The sequence below is a fragment of the Nicotiana tabacum genome, chromosome 1, assembly GCF_000715075.1.
Source record: "Nicotiana tabacum cultivar K326 chromosome 1, ASM71507v2, whole genome shotgun sequence".
Taxonomy (NCBI): Eukaryota; Viridiplantae; Streptophyta; class Magnoliopsida; order Solanales; family Solanaceae; genus Nicotiana; species Nicotiana tabacum.
This window is the reverse complement of record NC_134080.1, coordinates 125,180,610-125,206,418: the sequence shown is the minus strand read 5'-3', so window position 1 is coordinate 125,206,418 and position 25,809 is coordinate 125,180,610.

Here is a 25,809-nt window from a genome sequence, read left to right as displayed (position 1 = left end):
AAATGAAATCACCCTATTGAGAACATAATCTGATGACCTCGCCACTCAATCTGTGGCATCCCCGGCATAGCCAACGTCACTATCTTAGCATGACAGTCTAAAATAGCATGACACAGAGACAACCAATCCATGCCCAATATCACATCAAAATCAATCTTACAAAGCAACAAAAGGTCTACTCGGGTCTCCAAACCTCCAAAAGTCAACATACATGACCGATATACGCAGTTCATAACAATAGTATTGCCCATTGGAGTAGATACACAAACATATGAAGTAGAAGACTCATGGGGCATATCCAAATAAAGAGCAAAATATGCTGACACATATAAAAAGTGGAACCAGGATCAAATACAGAGGCATCCATGTGGCATACTGAGACAATACCTGTGATCATAGCATCTGAAGCAATAGCATCTGGTCTAGCTGGGAGTGTATAGAAACGAGCCTGACCACCACCTAATTGACCTCCCCCTCTAGGCGACCCTTAGTTGACTATCCTCCACCCCTAGCTGACTGGGTAGGTGGTGAAGTAACTAGTGCTGAAGTCGATGGTTGACTCCTCTGCTGCGACGCACCCCCATGATGATGAGGACACTACCTCCAGATATGCCCCAAATCTCCACACTCATAATAAGCCCCTGGTGCTGGAGACGGGGACTGAAGGGAACCCCTAGCACCGGGATGACTAGTAGAAGAACCTAACATGAAGGAGCCCTGAGCTGATGGATCACAGGACGAACTCTGGCTGGGAGGGAACTAAGTGATGAATGGCCCTAATGAGAATTGTGAGAACTATGGCCCGATGATGCACCATGGTGAACTGAGCGAGCTGACTGAGCATGCCTGAATAGACGGCATCTGTCGTGCTGGAACAGACCCCCATGAGGAGCACCACTGAATCCACCCTGTCTATGAGGCCTCTTGGCCTCCCTCTCAACCCTCTCCTAACCAAGAACCATCTTAATCTGTCGAGCAATGTCGACAACCTCATCAAAAGTGGCACCAGACACACTCTCTCTGGTCATATGCAACCGAAGCTGAAAACTGATGCCATCTATAAACCTCCTAATCCTTTCTCGATCTATTGGAACCAACCATACCACATGACGGGCCAACTCGGAGAACCGCATCTCATTGTGTGTAACAGAAATATTACCTTAGCGAAGTTGCTCAAACTACCTGCGTAGCTCTTCTCGGCGAGACTCAGCTCCAAACTTGTCCAGAAAGAGGACGGAGAACTGTTGCCAAGTAAGGGCGTTGCGCCAACCGGCCTACACCTCTCGTAAGTCTCCAACCAACTAAGTACAGCCCCAGAGAACTGGAAAGTAGTGAATGAGACCCGACTAGTCTCCATAATACCTGCGGTCCGAAGCATCCTCTAACACTTGTCCAAGAAACCATATGTATCCTCACCGTCAAAACCACTAAATGACAAAGGCTGGAGTCTCCCAAACCTTTCCAATATGCATTGCTCGTCCTATGGCATAACAGGAGCTACATAGTCCTGAGTAGCTGTAACCGGCTAGGCTGGAGGTGCCCCCGGTGTCTAAAGTCCCTAAACAACCTGCTCAGGTATGCGAGCGGCGGGAGTCTGAGTGTCTTCCCTAGCCTGAGAAGTAGCTGCGGCCGTAGTAACTGAGACCGCATGAGCCAGGCTAGTGCCCACTGATAGAATCTAAGCTAGGGCTTCCTAAAGGCCTATGAAACAATAGGCACAACCAGTGCCTAAGCTGGTCCTGCTGGAGCATCCATAATTGGGACCTGATCATGAACTAGGGCGGTTGGTGGATCTGTCGGTGCTGCCCTAGCTATTCTGCCGGCTACACCTCTGCCCCTACCACGGCCTTAACGACGACCTCGACCTATTGCAGCCCCAACTAGTGGTATTGGTGGTCGTCCGTCCTCGCCGGTAGCACGTGTCCTCACCATCTATGAGAGAATACAATAACAAAAGTTTAGATACCGGAATCAAGAGATTCGCACGACAAGAATTTAAGAATGTGATATTTTCCTAAAGGTTCTGCAGTCTCTCAAAGATAAGTACAGACATCTCCGTTCTGATCCGCAAGACTCTACTAAATCCGCTTATGACCCGTGAGAACTATTTAACCTAGGCTCTGATACTAACTTGTCACGACCCAAATTTATCAGGTCGTGATGGCGCCTAATGTGGAACTAGACAAGTCGAGTCTTCTATCAAACAACCCAATATTTCAAAACAATGATTCGCTTTAAGCTATTAATTAACAAAACATTATAATATAAGTCTGAATAACAAAGTGCGGAAAGAAAAGCCCAACATCGGGATATCACAACTCACGAGCATCTAATAAGGACTATCCAATGACAACTAAGACTAATAGAGTCTGGAAAAACAACTAATAAAGTCTAAAAGAAGATAGGAGGGAGAAGAGCAGGGCTGTGATCGCCATGCAACTACTTTGCTAACTCCACAAATCCGCGTCGGATAAGAATCAACAATCGCTGGCACATCCAACAACCTCTAGATCTGCACATAAGGTGCAGGGAGTAATGTGAGTATGCCAACTAAGTAAGTAATAAAGGTAAATAAAGACTGAGCAGTAAGAAACACATAAAATCCACGTCATGAAATCTCAGTAAGTACAACATGCTTTCAAATCAGTATATGAGTCAAATCATCTCGTTTAAAACCCAGTTTCGGTAAAAATCATTTAAAGATATTTTTCAATATTTTCAACAGAGGTTCAATGCAATTTAGAGTAAAAATGATGAAAATTGTTGAAAATTGTAAGAGCCCATTGGGCAAACATGTATCATATACCGCCCATCGGGCATAACATCACTTAGAATCAGCCCGTAGGGCAAACCTCACAGTCACTCATAAACAGCCCCTTGGGCACAACATGAATCAAGAACAACCCCTCGAGCAACATCGTATCACTCATTCAGGGTACCCACGTTCACTGGGGTGTACAGACTCCGGAGGGGCTCCTACAACCCAAGCACTATAACAAGCCACCTCTTGGCATTAATCAATCAGGCCCTCAGCCTCTCATAAATCATAAATCAGTAACATCATGTTGTGCCACGCAGCCCGATTCCATAATATCCTCACAACATAGGCCCTTGGCCTCACTAAGTCAGAAACCTTTCAAACCACTATGGTTATCAGTAAAATAGGGTGCTCGACCCAAAATATCGATTTATACATCAAAAGCACGTAATAAAGACTAAGTTTATGAAATCAGTAAACATAACATGACTGAGTATAAATATTAAATCAACACAGTGAGAGGATAATCAATAAAAGACCTCTAAGTTCCAAACAGCTTTGGCACAAGGGCCAGATATGGCGTTCAACCCAATTATAGTAGCTCTTTCTAAAACACATAAGTATCAAATAGTTTTCAGCCAAATACGCAACTTTATAGTTGCTACGGGATGGAAGAAGTCATAATCCCAATGGTGCATGCTCACACGCTCGTCACCTAGCATGTCTGTCACCTCACAATGGTAAAACGATGTGAAATCCGGGGTTTCATGCCTTCAGGACAAAATTTACAATCATTACTTACCTCGAACCGGTCAAATCCCTACTCCGCGATGCCCTTGCCTCTGGAATCGGCCTCCAAATATCTCGAATCTAACAAAAAACAATACAATGTGATCAATATAGGCCAAGGGATCAATTCCAAATGAAAAACTATCAATTTACACCAAAATTCCGAAATTCACCCAAACCTAGCCCCCGGGCCCACGTCTCGGAATCCGACAAAAATTAGAAAACTAGAAACTCCTTTTACTCACGAGTCTATACATACAGAAATCATCAAAATCTGACATCAAATGGCCATTCAAATCCCCAAAATTAACTCTCCAATTCTCTTCCATTTTCACCCCAAATTCCCAATTTAGATGATAAAAATCAAGCCACAATCATGGAATTTAACTAAAAACAAGTGAAGACCACTTACCCCAAACACTTCTCTGAAAATCCCGTCAAAAATCATCTTTTCCCGAGCTCTCTATTGAATTTTGGAATTATGAACTCAAACCTTCGTTTTGAACTTTAAACATTCTGCCAAGTTATTTCCTTAATCGCGATCGTCGAAGCACCCTCGCGATCGCAAAGAACAACTTCACTGACTCGTGACTTTACCTTACGTGAATGCGTTAAACACCACATGAATGCGATGTTCTGCCTCTCACTCGTACGTGATCAGGGACCACTTATCGCATTCGTGATGAACAAACGTGTGGCCCCAACTCTGGTCCATTTAACCTTACGCGAATGCGACTTAGCCCATGCGCTCGCGATGCATCACTTGAGGAACCTACGTGATCGCATACCTCTCTCTGTGAACATGAAGAACAACTTTACTGGTCTCTACAAATGCCCTACGCAATCGCGAGCCTCCTCACGCGATCGCGAAGAACGATCTTCTGCAACAGAAATACCAGCAAAAATTGCCAATTTTTCAAGTCTAAATATGTCCCGTTAAGCATCTGAAACACACTCGAGGCCCTCGGGACCTCAGCCAAACATACAAATACATTGCATAACATCATTCAAACTTAGTTGAACCTTCGAATCACTCAAAACAACATCAAAACACCAAATCAACCTCGGATTCAAGCCTAAGAACTTATAAACTCTCAAATTTCACAAACGACGCCAAAACCTATCAAATAACCTTTGAATGACCTGAAATTTTGCACACATGTTACAAATGACACTATAGACTTACTCCAATTTCCAGAATTCTATTCCGACCTCGATATCAAGATTTTTACTGCCGATCGAAAAATGCCAAATTTCCAATTTTGCCTATTCAATCCTAAATCCACCATAGACCTCAAATTACATTCCGAATACGCTCTTAAGTCTAAAATTACATAATTGAGCTAACGGAAGCATCAGAATTCAAATCTGAGGTAGTTAACTCATAAGTCAATATCCGATCAACTTTCTCAACTTAAGCCTTCTCAAAAGAGACTAGTGTCTCAATTTACTCTAAAACCACTCCAAACCCGAACCAACTAACTCACTACGATCAAATATATCTGAACATCACTTGAAGAAGCAGAAATGCAAGAAACAGGGCTATAATTTATGAAACGACCGGCCGGGTCGTTACAACTCTATCAAATCATTTTTAGACACCCGATTCAAAATAAAGGATTTGGGTTCTGTCAACTATTTTCTAGGGCTTGAGGTTTCTCATTTGCCCCAAGGCTTGTTGATCAACCAACACAAGTATCTCAAGGAACTGCTCACTGAGTTTCATTGTGAGTCTGCTTCTCCTGTTGCTATACCATTGGATATGTCTATAAAGCTTACTCCTACTTCTGTGATCCACTGCTTGATGTTTCCCCTTATAGAAGTCTCATAGGCAAGCTGAACTTTCTTCAACACACAAGGCCTGATATTTCTTTCTCTATTCATCACCTAAGCTAAGTTCTTTAATGCTCCTGCAACTGCTCATATATAAGCAGGCCTTCATGTTTTGAGGTATTTGGTTAAGGATCCAGCCAGGGTAATTCTTCTCAACAACAATAAGGATTTTTCAGTCATTGCTTATTCATATTCTGACTAGACAGGGTGTGCTTCTTCTAGGAAATTTGTGAATGGTTATTATGTGACACTTGGGGCAGTCCTATTGCGCTGAAGTCTAAGAAACAACCTACAATATCATTGGCTTCTGCAAAAGCTGAATACATGGCTCTTCGAAAAACTATTGCTGCACTTACTTGGCTCGTTAGACTATTGGCAGACTTGGGTCGTTCTATTTCTGCTCCAATTCTTTTGTACTGTGACAACACGTTAGCCATAAGCATTGCCAAGAATCCTATTTCACATAAGAGGACCAAGCATATTGAGCTTGATTATCATTTTGTCCGGAAAAAACTTGTTGGTGGCCTCATTTCTTTGAATTATATTCCTACTGCATCTCAACTGGCAGACATTTTTACCAAACCATTGACTCGCATTCAGCATCAGTTTCTTTTATCCAAGCTGGGAGTCTTTTCACCCTCCAGCTTGAGGCAGGCGGGTGTTAGATTAAATGATGGCCCAACTCATACAGGGTCAAACATATCTGAAGAGGAAATAGACCCAGGCCCAAGATGACAACTTTACAAGTCTTATAATATTATTGTGTATATAGCCACATATGTAATAGATAACCATTTTTGTTCGTTTAGTATAAATAGACTAATAATGGTTACATTGTATAAGAGAGATATTTTATTCAATACAATACAGATTTCATTCTCTGAAATTTCCTCTCTCTAGTACATTCGATTTAGGGTTTTCTTCTAGAGAAATCCATGAATTCATCTTCATTCTTCTTCATTCTAACAAAAAGATTATATACAGTTGCGGACGTAAAGAATTTTTATAGTACTAAAACAATATTTTAATATGTTGCAGCATGAAATCTCCTATTTTTTTTGAAGTTACTATTCTCACTTTTGGAATCAATAGTTATTATTTAGGTACCGATAGTGAAAAAAGCCTTTTAAACTGTCAATGTATAAAATTAAATGTTCAAAAATTTAATTTAAGTTTATGTAATAATTATTTTACCGATAATCTTGAAAGAATAAAGAATAACTAGATATTGTAAAAATCATCTGCACATATGACTTAAATTTTTAGGTAAAAGGGCAAAATATACTCCCTCTTCTTTCGGATATTGTTTACATTTAACTTTCCTTATACAATTCGGTCAAATTTACCCCTACTGTTATACTATCCGGCCAAATTTACCTATAACATTAGCAAACTTTTAAAAATTACCCCTTGATCCGTTACGTAAACCAAAATGTCCCACTTTTCTTTTATTTAAATCACTTGTTATTCTTCTTGCTCCGCTATTTTCAGAAATTACTATTGATGTAAATTCTAAAGGTACTAAACTATACAAATTATTTATGTATATTTTTAACTATCATTGCACCCACTTCCCTTCTTGTGCTAGTGAGTTTGGAATTGGTTTAAAATTTTATTTATTTTTCAACTATATACACAGTTGAATTCAAGGGGTCTATTTATTACGTATTATATGCAGCTGCTCATCATGTATGTACATGTATATTCGAATATATTTTGTTATTGTCTTGCTAGTGTAGGTTTCGATCGACTAACTTAACAGTGCACAATGTGTAGGTATTTGATTAAAGTAAAGTTGAATTCAACAATATAAAGTCTACAAGGAACTTTAACTTCTATCATTAACACTTGCAAAGTCTCCATACCTTTGGTGCAAAGAATTCAATCAAGTGAGGTGTTGCAAATACTTTTAGAATTTAGGCAAGCTACCTAATTTAGATTCTTCAATTTACTACACTTTATTTACTAATCGTTGTATTATTTTAATATTTCTTTCTTTTATCTTTTTTCCAATTAAGAAAGCAAGTAAATGCCAACTATTTCGAAAACAGTAGATCAAGAAGAAGAATAAGTGACTTAATTAAAATAATTTGGGAGATTCTGGGGTCACCTGACGGATTGAGGGATAATTTGAAAAGTTTGCTAGTAGTAAGGGTAAATTTGGCCAAATAGTATAACGTAGAGGTAAATGTTGCGGAATAGTATAACAAAAGTTATATGTAGACAATATTCGAAAATAGATGGTAATTTGGACATGTTCCCTAATATTAATTTCTACTATTATAAACTGACTAACCCATTTAAATTGTTCAAAGAGACGAGAAAAGAAGTAAAGAGAGTTATTCTTACCCTGTCAAGAAAAGAAAAAAGGTTATGGGCAATTTTAATTTCTACTACCAAATAGCAAGAGTAACCCATGTGATTGTTTAAAGAAGACAAGAGAAGAAGGTTAGGAGAAATTTTAATTTCTACTGCCATACCGCAAGAGACCAAGAGTAACCCATGTGAATTGTTTGACAAAAGATAAAACAAGTAAAAAGAGTTAGTTTTGACTGGCAAGGAAAGAAGGTTATAGGAAATTTAATTTTCTGCAGCCAAATATAGCAAGAGAAAACTATATGTGATTTGTTTGAGACGAGAGAAAAAAAAAAAAGTAAAGATGGGCAAGTGATGGAGATTGGCGCATGCATGGAAGCCACTTAATAATTGAATGCAGTTTTTATATTTATGCATTCTTTGGCGCATTTAACGCTAAAACCCTTTTTTTTGGTATAGTGCAGAGCTAAAAAGGAAATCATGACGCAGTGAAACCTATTGGTCAATAGCGAGATATGATTCGAACCCTTCTTTCAAATAGGAATAAACTTATTATATATAATTAAGGAAGGACCTTAAGCTTTACCAAACTAAGTTAATCAACTTGGGGTAATATATATAGCTAAGCATTGCCTTTCCTTATATGAAACTAAGCACTGTCTCCATTCTCTGCATGAGGCTAAGCACTACCTCCATACTACATAAGGCTAAGCACAACTTTCCTTTATATAAAACTAAGCACAGTCTCCCTTTTTTACATCGGGCTAAGCACTGCCCTCATCTCACACAAGACCAAGTCTTGTCTTGTCTCGTTCCCGCATATGACTAAGCATCACATGTTTCTTTTATCAACAATCAATATTACCACATACCTGCATTTTATGGGCTGAAACATCGTTATATTGTCTGAAGGTGTTATAGTCCATAGGCACCATCCTCATAGCCTGAAGACACCATGCCTTGGCCTAAGGATCTCTCGAAATTGCATATCATTATTCAAAAGCGTCATAGTCCGGAGGCACCATCCTCATGGACCAAAGACACCATTCCATAGCCTGTGAATCCCTTATCATACACTTCATGGCCCAGGACATCATAGTCTAAGGACATCATCCTCATCGTCCAAAGATAACTCTCATGGTCCGAAGGAAATTTGCATCATGGTTAAATTTTCGTAATAACCCATATATATTCGCATACATCCTGTTTTAAGTTTTGTAGGTAACTCGGGAGGTAACCGTTCTACAAACAGGAGCAATTCACGCTCCGGTTTCCATTCACAACGTTCACGTCCTTCGATCACCTCAAACGTAACTGATGATCAGCAATTGATTACCTTTTGTTCTATAACCGTTCAAATATCTGCCTCGTACATTCGTAACATTCAATTCGCATTGAAATTATCCGCTACTTACGATACTATCCTACCCAAAAGATTTTTTTTTTTTGAAACATACGGCCACTCTTATAACAAATCCATCGGTTTTGCTCGCCGTTGGATCCAAAACTACACACGACCCAATTTTCGTAATACCAGGGATATGTAGGCAACTCAAGAACCAGTGTTCGGCCCCAAGTTTTTCAAAACACATCATTCCTCACTCACTTCGGACAAAATTGGTCATCATTTTCTTTACCCGACAACTCTTTCATCATTCCCGGGTAAAGAGTGATAGTTGTTGATACCCAATTTTTCCCTCATATTTTTTCAAATAGTATATATACTTTCAAAATATTATTTTGCATCATTATTTAATTTACAAGAGTTATACACGTATTTTCTATAATTTCTCCATAATTTATAAAGCTTTAAAATTGATTTTCTTGCATTTAAATTACTTGAATATGTATTAATTACCCCTTAAATTATTTTGTGATGATTTAATCATCCAAATATATTATTTGAATCCATATATATGTTTCATAATATTTTTACTTCATTTCATATAATTATATTTGTATTTTTAAGTTATTTCCATAATTTTGCAATAATAGCCTATATGCTATGCATAATTACAACTATTACATTAATATTTTATTATTTATTAATTATTTTTATTTAAATAATTTCGTGTATTTAATTTGTAGCCCAAATTTGGAGCCAATTCCGGACCATTTCAATGGCCCAAACATATACCCATAAAAGCATACACAACCCTTATCCAAAAATTCCTTTTCTCGAGTCATCCTCGATCTCAACCTCTGTAAGCCACAATTGATTCGCTGGTATACCTCAAACTGAAATTAATACGACACTTAGCCACGCAATCAACTAATCAATAGCAGACTCCCCCACTTGGCTCAAAGCCATAGGTCAAAACACATAAAAACTCACAATGCCATACTCTATTACTCTCATAATACCATAGTGAGATTAACTAAGTCCTTCATAAGCTCGTGCAACACAAACCATCTAGTACTTCAAATCATCTGCAAATCTTGCATTCACCCTCGTAACAGTCAAGCCTATTCTCATAAGCGATCCAAACTCAAATTGCAACACACAAATTTCACTGGTAAAACATAGGGAACACATGCCCTCAGGACACCCCGCAGAAGATAACCCACCTACTTCGCCTCAAACTAATATCTCTTCCTACCCTTCCACTGTCATAAATATCACACAATCACTTAATCTTCCTGAGTTTGAATCATATCATGACATGAAATCTACTTCACACCCCAACTAAACAACATGAAAAGATCCTTCAACACACCCATAACTCGGGATTATACATCAAATCAAGATGAAAATCAAGCACCAAATAGTTCTTTCTACCCTCAAGTATACCCTTCTCGTTACATTCAAATCATATGAACACATCTAGCAGTTACATCATACTCATCACGTAGCCATCCAATCATCACTTCCACTAGTAGGGACACTACCGAACATATAAATCCAAAAGTACGTGCTCACATAATCAACACCTCAGTGCTCAAGCTACAGGCAAAGCCCAGCCTCAAGTCCTCCAGACTGGCCCAACATCAACACACAAAAATCAATCTCGCCGCTCGTTTAGGGAACCATAAGCCGTCGAGCATAGTTGATACTAAGGCTCATGCGCACACATAAATGCGTGGAAGGAATTCAAGGAGTTACGCTTCAAGCTGAATCAATAACGGACAATAAGAATTCAAGAGTGTGGAATTTCCTAAAGGTTATGCAACCTATCGAAGATAAGTATATATGTCTCTGTACCGATCCGCAAGACTTTACTAAACTTGCTCATGACCCGTGAGACCTATAAAACCTAGGCTCTGATACCAACTTGTCGTGACCCAAAAACCAACCCGGTCATGATGGTGCCTATCGTAGAACTAGGCAAGCTGACTCTTTTACCAAATAGCCTGATATTTCAATTTAGAGATTACTTCAAGCTATTTAAACAATAAAACATTATAAGATAAATCTAAATAAGAAAGTGAGGAAAAAAACATGACATCAGGGTGTCACTAGTCATGAGCATCTACTAAGAACTGTCTGATAATACTAAGACTACTACAATCTGGAAACCAACTAATAACATCTATAGGAAGATAAGAGGGAGAAGAGCAAGACTGCGATCGCCATGCAGCTACCTTGCTAACTCCAATAGATCCATGACGGATGAAAATAACACTTACTAGCACATCCAGCAACCCCTGGATCTGCACACACGGTGTAGGGAGTAATGTGAATATGCCAACTCAGTAAGCAATAAAGGTAAATAAAGACTCGGCAACAGTGACGAGCAATAAAACATATATATTTCATATCATGAAATCTCAATAGAATACAACATGCTTTTAAAATCAGAATTTGAATTAACTCAGCTCATTTAAATCCAGTTTCAGTAAAATCATTTAAAACATCTTTCAACAGTTTCAAACAAAGTGATAAAACAGAGAGTAAAAAAATGATGAAAACATAATCAGCCCCTCAGGCAAAACTCACTCGTATACAGCCCCTCGAGGAAACATGAATCATAAACATCCCTTTGGGCAAACATCATTGTCACTCATATACAGCCCATCGGGCATACCTCATAATCACTCATAAATAGCCCCTCAGGCACAACATGAATCAAGAATATCCCCTCGGGAAAAATATCATATCACTCACTCAGGGTACCCGCGCACACTGAGGGTGTACAAGCTCCGCAGGGGATCCTACAGCCCAAGCGCTATAACAAGCCACCTCGTGACATAAATTAATCAGGCCCTCGGCCTCATAACAAGCCACTATATCAGTAACAACATGTTGTAGTGTGCAGCCCGACCCCATAAATATTCTCACAAAAATAAGCCCTCGGCCTCACTCAGTCATAAACCTCTCAAGCCACTCGGGCAATCAGTAAAACAGGGTGCTCAACCCAAAATAACATTTTTATGCATCAAAACGAAGTAATAAAGACTAAGTTTATGAAATTAGTAAACATAGCATGACTGAGTATAGATCTTAAATCAAAATAGTGAGAGGATATTAAGAAAAGGCCCCTAAGGGTCCAAACAGCTCTAGCACAAGGCCCAAATATGGCATTCAGCCCAATATACAGAAATTCTTTCTAAAACACACGAGTATCATATAATTTCAACTAAATAAGGAACTTATTGTTGCTACAGGATGAACCAAGTCACATCCCCAATGGTGCACGCCCACACGCCCGTCACCTAGCATGTGTGTCACCTCAAAAATAGTAAAACGATGCAAAATGTGGAGTTTCATACTCTCAGGACTAGATTTAAAATCATTACTTACCTCAAACCGGTCAAATATCTACTCTGTGATGCTCTTGCCCCTCGACTCGGCCTCCAATTGCTCCGAATCTATTCACAACCAGAACAATACCATCAACATGTGCCAATGAAAGGAATTCCACAAGGAAAACTATCAAATTATGCACAAATCCCGAAATCCTCTCAAACCCGGCCCTGGTCCCACGTCTCGAAATCTATCAAAAATCACAAAACTAGAAAGCTCTTTCACTCATGAGTCTATAAATACCAAATTCATCAAAATCCGACCTCAAATGGTCTCTCAAATCCTCAATTCAAACTCTCCAATTTTCAAGCCCTAACCCCTCAATTCTATCCCTAATTTCTTTTAATTACATGCTTAAACAACTGAAAATCATCATAATTACGAGTATTGAGTTCAAGTATCTTACCTCCATGAAAATCCCCTTGATTCACTCTTCAACACCTTTCAAAAAGATCCAAGTCCGAACAAGAATGGTGGAAAATGACCCAAATTTCGCGAAGTCTCCAATTTATAGGTTCTGCCCTGCAATACTGCATATGCGGTCCCACTCCCACATCTACAGGACCGCTCCTGCAAAAACCATACCACTTCTGTGGAATTTCATTAAAAGCCCACTTCCGCTTCTGCGATATCCTGACGCATCCATGGTCATCGCAGATACGGGGACCAAGCCACATCTGCTATCCTATCTGTGCACCTGTGCCTCATACCCGCTTCTGCGGACCTCACACCTGCGGTTCCCACTCCACAGGTGCAGTTAAGACATAATCAGCAGCTTTAACTGTGTTACAAAATTTTCAAACTCTCTGATAACCATCCAAAATTATCTTGAGGCCCTCGGGACCTCAACCAAAAATACCAACAAGTCACATATCAACATTCAAAATTAGTCGAACCTTTGGAATACTCAAAACAATATCAAAACACCGAATCACCCTCGAATTCAAGCCTAAGAACTCTTACACTTTCAAATTCAGCAAATGATGTCGAAACTTACGAAACCTCGTCCGAATGACCTGAAAATTTGCACACACGTCACATATGGTACCATGAACCTACCCCAACTTCTGAAATTCCATTCCGACCCTGTTATCAAAATTTCTACTACCGAGCGTATATCGTCAAATTTCCAATTTCGCCAATTCAAGCCTAATTCCACCACGGATCTCCAAATCACATTCCGGACATGTTCCCAAGTCCAAAATTACCTAACGAAGCTAAAAATATTATAATAAAATCCAAATCCGAGATCGGCTACTAAAAGGTCAAAACTTAGTCAAACTTTTCAAATTTAAAGCTTCAAGTTGAGAATCATTCTTCCATATCTGTTTCGATTAACCTGAAAAACCAAAATCGACGATTTACATAAGTCATAATACATCATACGAGGCTAGTCATGCCCGAGAATTGGCGAGCAAAGTGCAAATTCTCAAAACGACCGATCGGGTCGTTACAACTCTATAATTCCACTAGCTTCAATTATGTGCAAGTCTTGATGTTAACTTACATACGGATGGCTAAGTTGATGCACGATGCCTTCCTAATTCGTAATTGAATCCTAATTGATGGTTGTTAAACTTTTTTGATTTTTTATACTAAAATCCCTTGTAAGACTATGTTCCTGCTCAAAATTTCTCTCTTCATGCTGAATCTTTTATGCCTAATTTTCTATTTCTCTATAAGTCATGTCCAAATGCTTAGCCTAATATACTAGCCTCAATACATGCCCGTTATGTGTGTCCAAACTGAATGATTTCTAATCATTATGTTTATGAATAGTTTGTTACTTGTACCTGTTGCTTATTCTGAGTTTGGCTTCTTTCCTTGTTCTATACTATCATGATAACCAACGCATGCCCAGAATGTGTTCTAATTCCTATTGAGACATTCCTACCCAACTTTTACCTTTCTGGAATTCTATTGCTCGATGTGATCTTGTTCCTATGCTATTTGTAACTCTATTATGTTTTCTTGACTTGCACAATCCTGTGTTCTTTAATATTAGTGAGACCTTTGAGTAAATCTCATAACCAGCCTTGTCTCATATATGTGGCAAATTAGTACAAGGTTTGATGTTTGTCTTTCTTATTGATGTGGAGTTGACCTATTGTATTTACTCTAGGTTTTTGGTATTGTAACTGATGCCCAGCATGTTAATGTTTTCTCAGTCTCAGCTAAGTGATTACTCGAGCATGAACTTGTTCTGTTATGTTGTTTTTTTTCACTAGACCTCCCTGTTAAAACTTTCATGTGAAGGGTATGCTCCGTTTGTTCTATGACTTTATTGGATTTTCATGTTTAAATCTTGTGTCTAAAGTTCTTTTAGGCTAATTCTAAATCATTTTACTTTTAAAACTCTTTGGAGTAGTTCACTATCTTATGATGGTCAGTCCTATTACTTTAGCTTTATTTCTGAGAATGCAAGCATGAACCTTCCTTGTGATCTTGTCAGTATTTCATGTGATCTTATTTATGTGCTTTGGGTAGAGCTGGTGTCTGTCACAACTTTAGAAGTTAAGTGTGAAAGGTTGTTTAATCAATTCCCTGAGTGGTTTGTCACTTGTGTGCTTAAGTTTGGAATCTGTTTGGCTAAGTTATTTGTTGGGCCTGGTGTTAGGACATATGTGTTATTGGATCTGGGCATTGGATTCAGGAAGATTCTACTATCTTTGTGAGACTAAAATTTGGGTCTGTTGGTTGGTGAGGATTCTGAAGGCCCAGAAATTTACTGGGTTATTTTATAGTGTGTTTATACTATACGATAAGGCCTGTATTTGTTTGAGTCCGTATTTTATCATCTTTGATTTTGTATTATTGATCTTTGGCATGTAACTTGTAATAACGAATAATTGGGGCATTAGTGCAATTGGGGATTGGGTTTGCTTTGTTCTTGCATAAAGGGTAGAGAACATGTCTATATGGTCTACTTGGTTTTTTTGCTATCATGTTTAACTCGCTCTACTTCTGCACGCTAATAGAAATCATATCTATAGGAGTTGCACACACCTCTAATTTATTTAATACTCGTACACTATCTCAAACATGCTACTAATTGTCATACTTGATCTCCATGTTATTACTGTGCATTCAGACAACATGCCTATAGGATGTATATTATATGCTTTTGTTAAGCTAGATATCATATCCATAGGACTTCAAATAATTAATTGATCGAATTGCTTTATTACTTTGGTGTGTTGTCCATCTAGATATCATGACTATAGGACACTAATCTCTTAATCAATTGCTTCTGCCATTTTATTACACTCCCACCTAGATAGCATGTCTATAGGAGTAAGTATGATAATAACAAGTTCAAATATCAACTGTTAGGAAATCTTATCTATAGAACATTGTTATCTGCCTAGAAAGCATGTCTATAGAATCAAATGCTGGTAATTCCCAGTCTCTAATAGCTTTCAATGCCTATTACACAAACAACTTAGAAATCATGCTTATAGGACAATGTCACTAGCCTAAGATGCCTATTTATAAAATCAGTGCTAATGACCCCGAGTCTACAAATAGTTTACTGCCTCCTCGTCTAAGCCATTTAGAATAGCAACAATGCATATACATTACTGGAATCCAAAATCACCTAGAAACCATGTCTATATGACTTTAAATCTCTGATTCTAAAATTATATATTGCCTAAACTGCCCGCGTGCATTTGTTTTTTATGTGTGGAGGCTAACTTGGACCTTTAATTGTCTTTATGTAAAGTCTTATATCTTTTGAATGACAATGCATATACATTATCATTCAAGAGAAGAGCTAAACTTTTGTTGCACTAGAAATTGAATGTTGAACTTTGAAATGAGCAATGCAAATGGAAGATAGAAGAGAAAGAGCTTGGAGTCCACCATGAACTACATGAAAGAATAAGATTCCTTGATGAGCGAAGTTAACTCTTGAGTCTCAAATATCACACTAGAATTAAATGAGATGAGCAAGATGCACCTTTTTTTTAAAACAAAATTGACACCTTGTTTAGAATGCATAAGTGTTGTGGGTAATTATTGGTCCCAACTGAGTATAAATGACTTCTGGGTGACTCCTTGAAATGATCATACAATTTGAGAAGGAGAGGATTCATCTAGTTGTTTGAGGACAATCAAAGACTTAAGTTCGGGGGAGTTGATAACTATGGCTTTTACCCACTTATTAATACCCTTCCATTCACAAAAGCGGATATGACTTTGCAAAAGTGAATTGCACAGCCTCTTCCCAATCTTCGCAAATGCGAGGCTTGCATTTGTGAATAGGTCCTCACAAATGCGAGACCTACAGCGCAGCAAACCAGCAATCCTTCAACTATGCAAAAACAATCCACAATTTATACGAAACTCACTCGAGCCTCTAGGGCTCTAATTTGAACATTCACAAGTATATTAACATCATACAAACTTGCTCGCAAGCTCAACTCATCAAAATAACGACTAAAATAAAGAATCACTCACCAAAACTCAAAATTTTAAAAGTTCAAACTCAATTTTCAACTTTTCACATAAAAGTGTCGAAATAGTCTTGGGTCACCCGAGACCCCGACCTAACATGCCTACAAGTCCAAATTCATCATACAAACCTACCGGAATCATCACAATATTGATTTAAGGTCGTTTACCAAAAATATTGACTGTGGTCAATTCTTGCCACTTTTAAAGTCAAAAATCACATTTTCTTTAAAATTTGCATATAGACTTTTCGGAAAACAATACAGACCACAGACAATCATCAAATAAAGCTATGAACATTCTCAAAACACAAAAAGGGGAGCAGTACTCAAAACGACCTATCAGGTCATTACAATCTATTGCATAATTATTAACTTGAAATTGATATAGTTACCCAAAGCTTCAAATCCTATATCGCTCTGATAATGTGCTTCTGCTGTTGAAAAAAGTTAAAATAAAAAGTAAAATTGTTAAAAACAAATGTAAGCTGATGTACATCAGGAAAATAAAGCGAAACTTCCTTTAGTTTTTTGGTACTTTGAAAAGTGTCATCCATTGAAACTTACCTTAATTGAAGAAAAAGAGTCTACAAGCAGAACTAGATACTCTATAAGAATCTCTCTCTCAAAGGAGTGCAGTCATCAATCATCAAAACTTAGAAATACTACAAAATAAATAGTTTTTATAGAGGGTCTAGAAAAAGAGAAAATAAAATGGCCAAAGCCACAAATAGAAACCTAATGGGTAAAAAGTGAAAATAAGCCTGCAATTAAAAGTCTCTTTGGACATTGGTATGCTGCGATGGCTGTAATCCACTCAAATGTACTGCAAGCAAACTTAGTTGTTCTTATTTGGTTGTCTTTCGTTTTCTGCGAGGACTACAATCACAGTTCTTATGTGATAAACTTTCTGCAGCATTAATGTTGCGATTGCACCTACCGATGTTGTGATACAACTACTTATTGAAGCTTCATGGTGGACCCCCCCCCTCCAACTCTCTCTTTCGATCACGTCAATGCTCGAGTTGACTTTGTGTACGGCCTCAAAATTGGACTCTGAACGCATCTCAAAGAGGTGAATTGGCTTTGTTTCTCCTTAAGGACTCAATATTGATCCTTCCATGATCATTTTAGTCAACCCTTAAAGCTATTGCAATCTCTTGGGGCTTGGATATTCTGAATGTGCTTGTCGGACTGTGGTCCTAATCCTTGGTGTCTACATGTGGATCTTCACAAAAAAAAACTATTCAATAGGGAGGTGATAGAATATATGAGTCTACCAAACTATAGAGAGACCAGGTCCTCTATGAGTTTCCACTGATAACGCTAATGAAATAGTAAGTAAATAAGATAGAGAGTTTTATGTGGAAAAATCCCTGCTTAAGAGGATAAAAAAATCATGACCTACTCTAGTATGATTTTAACTTCACTATGAGCAATTTTTAGATTACAACCTATGCAATCTATGAATTAAACTCTTAATCCCTGACTAACTTATAATACACTTATTACAAGTCACTTTGCAATACACCTATTATAAAAACTTCAACTCATGACTAACTCTAGTCACGACACAAACACTATGGGTTTATGGTTTTACAAGGGGGTTCCTAAGCAATGCTTCTAGCTAAACAACTTAGGAATTACAATGAAGAACAATTACAAAGTTACAACTCAACAAGGACAACAAGATACTAGATCTAGGAACTGGTCCGTAGTAGTGTTAAACTTTGTTCTTGATGCACTTGAGAATTGAATGCTCGAATGTCAGATGGCTTGAATGTTTGAAGTAAATTCTCAAGTGTTCAAGTGATGTTTTGTTGTAACACTCTTGTTAATACAACTTGGATGACATCACTTTAATGATGTAATCACTTGGTTGGTTAAAGGACAAGTGACTGCAGAACTGTGTTGCACTATTTCTGTGTACAGTGCATGCAGTCACTTTCCAGCTGTACATGGTTGACTTTGTAGTGCTGTCAGGGAAACACAAGGGTATCAGGTCCTTGTGTTGGTTCTCTATCTTCTGTAGTTGTAGCAGTTCGCATTAGCTGGAGTCCGTTGATTTGCGATGTGTACCAAGTGTGTCAGATTCCTTATCTGGTTCTTTGACAGTAAGTTTGTTAGATCATTAAAACATAAAGTTAAGACATTGTAAACTCATCAATTTCCCCCTTTTTGATGACGACAAACTTAAAACGGATAACCCATGTTTAGAGAAAAATTAACCAGATGAAGCAACATGAACTTCACAAGTTCCCCCATGACTCTATGCATAGGAACTTCACAAGTTCCCCTTGACTCTATGCTTCCCCCTTAATCAGATCCATGTTTCAATTATACTTCCCCCTTTTGGTATCATTAAAAATACACAAGCAAGCAAGCAACATAAAGAAGTCTAGCCTAGCTACCTCATGCCACATATATGCGCACAACATGATAGAAAAGAGAAACAGAGAAACGTAAGCATTAGATAGCAAAAGAGAATAGTTTTTATATATAGAAAACATATGCCTTTGCTATATAGCAAAGGCAAAGATTGGACTATGTTCAGTGGGAGCAGTACAAGTACATCCCATCCATATCACAAAAAGAAACAAAAACAACTGCCAAGTTATCAAAACAAGAACATAAAATCTAGAAACTTGTCACTGAAAGGGCTGCCTAAGAGACACTAGGAGGAGAGGGTTTGGAAGCTTCAGCAAGAGTTTGGAGAACAAGATCTATTCGGGCATTCACCAATGTTTGCTCGGTGAGTAGTTTCTCTTTCAGGTTCTCCACTTGTGCCCTAAGATCAGCATTTTCTTTGGTCAAATGAGCTATCTCCTCATTTGACCCTGAGGCCCCTTGGGCCTGCTGACTTTCCAGGATAGTGTTCCACACCTTTAACTTTCGAATCTCCTTAGTTGCACTGTTTTGAGTATTGATGAGGTGAGAGATTGTTGAAGTACTGCCTACCCCTCCATTCTTTTCGATACACTCACATTCCTCCAAAGTTGTTTGAGAGAAGGTCTACTTTTTGGTCCCTACTTTGCATTGCCCCAATGGAACTTTGAAGAACTAAAAACGTGCTTAAGAAGAAACCCATATGGAAGACCATGGTTTCCATCTTTGAAAGTCACCACCTTCTGCATATGCTCAATCATGATAGTAGGCAAGTTTACAACTGTAAATCCATCCAGTAACTCCATCAGATACAAGTCAGATTTTGAAGTAATGGACTTCCTCCCAGCATGGGGTAGAAAAACCTTGTTCACCAGCTCAAACAATAACTGATAAACAGGAAGCAAGGCTTTCTTGTGAACCCGTTCCCCCTTCTGGTTTGCACCATTATTGACAATAGCATTCCTAAAGTTTGACCTACACACATATTTCATAGAAGACTTACTATCAGAAGGGACTTTAAGAATTTCCCCAAGAAGAGCAACATCAAACACAATATTCATCCCATTTACTAAAGCACAAATATGGTCAATGTCAACAGGAAAGAGGTCGGCATAGAATCTTTGGACCTCATCCTCATATACCTTGGGTGCATCTATTTGGAATAGATGCCCCTAACGTTGAAACTCAACCATCTCAATTACTTGTCTCATGCCAGCTATCTCAGAAATTGTTGGGTCAAAAGTGCGACCCAACAAGACCTTTTGGTGCCTCAAACGATTTGTAGTAGACCTACTCTCACTTTTCACTCTCTTTGCAAAAACAGGTTCCTTCACAGGTTCCAACTTCCTTTTTCCAGACTTCACACTTGATTTTGCTGTTCCACTAGACTTGTTCAACACATCCTCATCAGAAAAATATTGTTCACTCACAACATGTTTCAACTTTCCTCCTTTCATAACACCTTTCACCTTTGAACTAGGGGGAGTAACATCCTCCACTGAAGCAAATTATTTCTTCTTCTGAGATCTGTTAACCAAGGAATTGGGTTCCTCTTTTGTTTCCTCATTGACTTCCACCATAGAAATGTCCTTGTCACATACCACTTCTCCATTTTTCACCAATCTATTCTTTTTCTTCTTACTGCTCCTTTTGCTCTTTTTTAGGGTAGACTCAAAAGCCTATATTACTTTCAACCTAGTAGAAGAGTTAGGACTGATAACTGCCCTCCTCTTGATAATGAAAGCATACATAGCAATGTTATCATGGTCTTCCTCATCACATGACCTCATGTCAGGAACCAGAATTTCCAAGGGCTCAATAACAAAATGTGGAGAGGGTGTAGGAGAAAAACTAACCTGGGAGGAGGATCCTTGACCCTTTTCCTCTGGAGAGGGGTCAGGTCCTTCACGAGAAGTCCTAGTAGTTTCTGCTGGTGCAGCGCTTTCAAAGAGCACCACAACTTCTTCTTCCACAAACCCTTGTGTCTTATTTCTTTGAGACTTGGGCACACCAGAGATTACCTCATGCACTATTCCATCTGTAGATACAACAAGTATGTGTGTGATGGTTTCCTCCTCGAGAGACTCCATGGGCGTCACTAACTCAGGAGTAAGAACAACTGAAGATTGATCAATACTAACCCCTAAGACCTCTACAATCTTTCGGACTTCACCCTGTTCTCCACCCTTGTTTTGGTCGGTGAGAATTTCAATTGATAGAGATGAATGATTATCGAATTTTGGGGTTTTTGGGGTCCATGATTAGGAGAAGGAGAGAGGTTTGAGATAGTCGTATGAGAACTAGAGGGTGTATGGAAATATGGGTTGGAGGTGTTTTCAGTGGTTGAGACAAGAATCGTGACAGAGGGTTCATCAGGGACGGAAGGCTCAAGGGTTTTCTTTGGGTGATCTATACTAAAGAAGGGATTATCGGGTGAGATACAGTTGAGAAATTTTTAGAGTAGGTATGATGAGAGGAGTATGATCGTTCAAGAAGAAGAGAGGGCTTTAATAAGAGAAGATAATTATGAGGGAGAGAGAGAGAGAGAGACCGGTTCTGAAACGGAGGTAGTGTGTGGGAAATCACAACGTTTTAAAGGAAGATAAAAGGGATTTCAAATAAAAAGACGTGACAACAGATTCTAAAAATGTGGATGACATGGCACTTGATTTTCGAACATTTTTAAGATATGTATGAAAAATGTACAGGACTACTAACTTGTGGTACAAGAACTAGGTTCTTGACCTGTCTTTGAAAATTTTAATCCTCTTTTACCACCTATGCAGTGCATCTAAAGCTTCTATAATCATCATGTGTGTCTACCTACAACAGTATTTAAGTGAGTTAGATTTGGCCAGAAAATACTTTAGTTAATGTTACATGTAGGTGACTTTCATAGCCAACTGATGGGAATCGGGTTCTCAATTAGGCGTTATTAACCCCAACTCCAGCCTATTTTTTTTCAAAATGTTCTCTGCTCAAAGCTTTGGTGAAGATATCTGCAATTTGGTCTTCTGTACTGCATTCATGCAGATAAGTCCTTTCTCCACATTGTCCCTCAGAAAATGATGTCTTACATCAATGTGCTTGGTTCTTTTGTGTTGAACTAGATTCTTGGCCATGTTAAGTGTACTGGTGTTATCACATAGAAGAGGCACACAGTCATTATGCACACCAAAATCTTCAAATTGATGTTTGATCCATAAGAGCTGAGCACAACAGGAAGCTGTGGCTACATATTTTGTTTCGACTGTTGAAAGAGCCACTGAGTTTTGATTCCTTGTACCCCATGAGATGAGACATGATCCTAGAAAGTGAGCAATTCCAGAAGTACTTTTCCTATCCACAAGAAAACCTGCATAGTTAGCATCAACATACCCAATAAGATTAAAATTATCACCTGAGGGGTAGCACAGGACCAGGTCCTGTGTTCCCTTAAGATATCTCAGAATTCTTTTGGCAGCCTTCAGATGAGATTTGGGATTTGACTGAAACCTTGCACATAGCCCCATATTAAAGACAATACCAGGTCTACTGGTAGTGAGGTAGAGAAGAGACCTAATAATGCCTCTATATATGGTTTAATTCATAGAAGAGCCATATTCATCCATGTCCAGTCGAGTGGTAGTGGCAATGGGAGTATCTATCACTTTTGATGCTTCCATATCAAACCTTTTCAGGAGCTCCTTGATGTATTTCTACTGGCAGATGTATGTACCCTTTGTGGATTGCTTCACTTGAAGACCCAAGAATAAATTCAACTCACCAGTCATACTCATTTCAAACTCACTTCCCATGAGTTTTGCAAATTCTTCACACAGTGAATCGGCTTTTTCCCCAAAAATGATATCATCAACATACACCTAAATGATAAGCAGGTTCCTCCCCCATTTCTTCAGGAACAATGTGTTGTCAATTTTCGCTCTTGTAAAACTATTTTCTAAGAGGAATTTTGACATTGTTTCATACCAAGCTCGAGGAGCCTACTTCAACCCATACAATGCCTTGTCCAGTTTTACCACATATTCAGGGTGTTCATGACATTCAAACCCTGGAATTTGCTTTACATAGACTTCTTCCTTAAGAAATCCATTCAAAAATGCACTTTTGACATCCATTTGGAACAGAGTGAATTCCATATGTGATGCAAAAGTGATTAGGATTCTAATAGCTTCCATGCGAGCAACCGAAGCAAATGTCTCATCATAATCAATTCATTTCTCCTGATTGTAACATTGAACCACTAGCCTAGCCTTGTTTCTTATAGTGTTTCCATGTCCATTAAGCTTATTCCTGAATACCCACCTGGTTCCTATGATGGTTCGATCTGAGGGTCTAGTTACTAGGTTTCATACATTGTTCCTTTCAATCTGATGCAACTCATCTTGCATGGCTGCAATCCAGTCTGCATCCTTTAAGGCTTCCTTGATATTTTTGGCTTCTATTTGGGAAAGAAAGGTCGAGAAGGCAAGTGAATTTCTGGCTTTTGATCGGGTTTGCACACCTGAATCTATAGGGGTAATTATGTTGTCAAGAAGACGGGAGCTTTTGTGTTTCCAGTTTGGGTACTTGAACCTCATTTCTAGAGGAGCTGGGTAGATCTAACTGGTTCCCTTGTATTCTTCTCTCAGCTACTTATGGAGAACTGTACACTACATCAACCACTCTTTCTTCAGCTTTAGTGGTTGTAATTGTGGTACCTGGTTCCCTTGAGAAAGAAACTGCATTGTCTCCACTTGGCTCCTTCACTTGACTCATCATATCTACCTTTCCATTTGTCATGTCGATGACTTCACCTGGAACAAGTAAGGTTCCCTATCTTGATCATCCTTGTTGATTTTCTCACAGGGGGATAGGACTTGTCAAAGATTACATGAACACCTTCCTCAACACATTGAGTCTACTTGTTGTATATCTTGGAAGTTTTTCTTTGAGAAGAATACCCCAAAACGATTCCTTCATCACTATTGGCATCAAATTTTCCAAGATAATCCTTTCCACTTGGATTTTCTTTACAAAGGATAAGAATACTTCAAAGGTTTCATCTTTTGTTCTAAGAAACAGAGCCCAAAGTGAATCTGGAGTAGTCATCCACTATCATAAAAATGTACCTTTTCGCTCCCCTTCTTTGCACTCTCATAGGTCCACACAGATCCATATGAAGGAGATCAAGTGGTTTTGAGGTGCTGACATCTTTCTTTGACTCGAATGAGGAATTCACATGCTTCTCTCTAGCACAAGCATCACAGACTATGTGTTCTTTGAACTTTGACATGGGCAGACCACGAACCAGGTCCTTCTGAACTAGTTTATTTAGAAGAGAGAAGCTTGTATTCCCCACTCTTCCATGCCAGAGTTCAGCATCATCATCAACAGCTTTCAGGCAACTCAGATCACCACTTTGTATAGATTTGAAATCAGCAACATAGATGTTTTTGTATCTTTTGGCCACAAGTACCACTTCACCAGTTACCAGATTTGTAAGTGTGCATATCTTAGACAAGGACTCCACCTTGTTTCCTTTATCACAAATCTGAGAAACACTCAATAGACTATACTTAAGACCATTAACATAGTATACATTCTCAATTGAGTGAGTGACTTTTCAACTTTTCCAACAACAAGAATGTACCCCTTTTCCCATTTTCAAATGATACACTCCCTCCTTGCGGGGCTTTTTGTGAAAGAAAGTCCATAGTATTTCCAGTCATGTGCTTTGAGCAACCACTGTCCATGAACCATTGTTGACTTCTTCCTTTCACTGTTCCCTACACAAAAAAATCAAGGGTTAGATTTAGGAACCCAAGCAAGTTTGGGTCCCTTGTAATAAGCAAGAGGATGAATAAGTGCTCTTTTAGTCCATGCAGATAACATGCGTTTTTTATGAGTGGCACCTGGTCCTTTTTCAGCAGTTACTTTCTCAGCAAAAACATTGTTTTTCTTCAGAGATTAAACCCTGGCTTGGCAATTTTCCTTGAAATGCCCATTGTTCCCACAGTGGTTGCATAGCGAATTATCGGGTACAGTAACATATTTGCGGTGGGGGTTATAAAGAGTTTTCTCCTTTTGAAACCTTATTCCCTGCCTGTTACCGCCATTATTAACATATATACATGGCAGTAATAGCTTCCGAGGACCAGGTCTGTTTAAGAGACTTCTGAAGATTATTCTTTAGTCTTTCCAGTTCTACTTGGATCTGCCTATTTTTCTCAAGTTCAGCACACAAATTAGTTCTCATAGCAACTAACTCTTTTTCAAGCTTAATGTGTGCCTCACTAGCTATCTCTTTCCCCTTTTCAGAATTTCCAGGCCTACACTCAGCTACAAGTTCCTCTATTATTTCCTTTAAGTCTATAATCACTACTAGAAGGTCATCTCTCTCCTGCTCAATAGCATTCACTTTTTCCATTAAGGACTCTTTTTCTTTAATAAAATTCTCAATGGTTTCCTTTAAGTCAACAACTACAACCACTAAATCATCTCTTTCATGTTCCACACTAGCAATTTTTTCAGTTAGAACCACTTTTTCA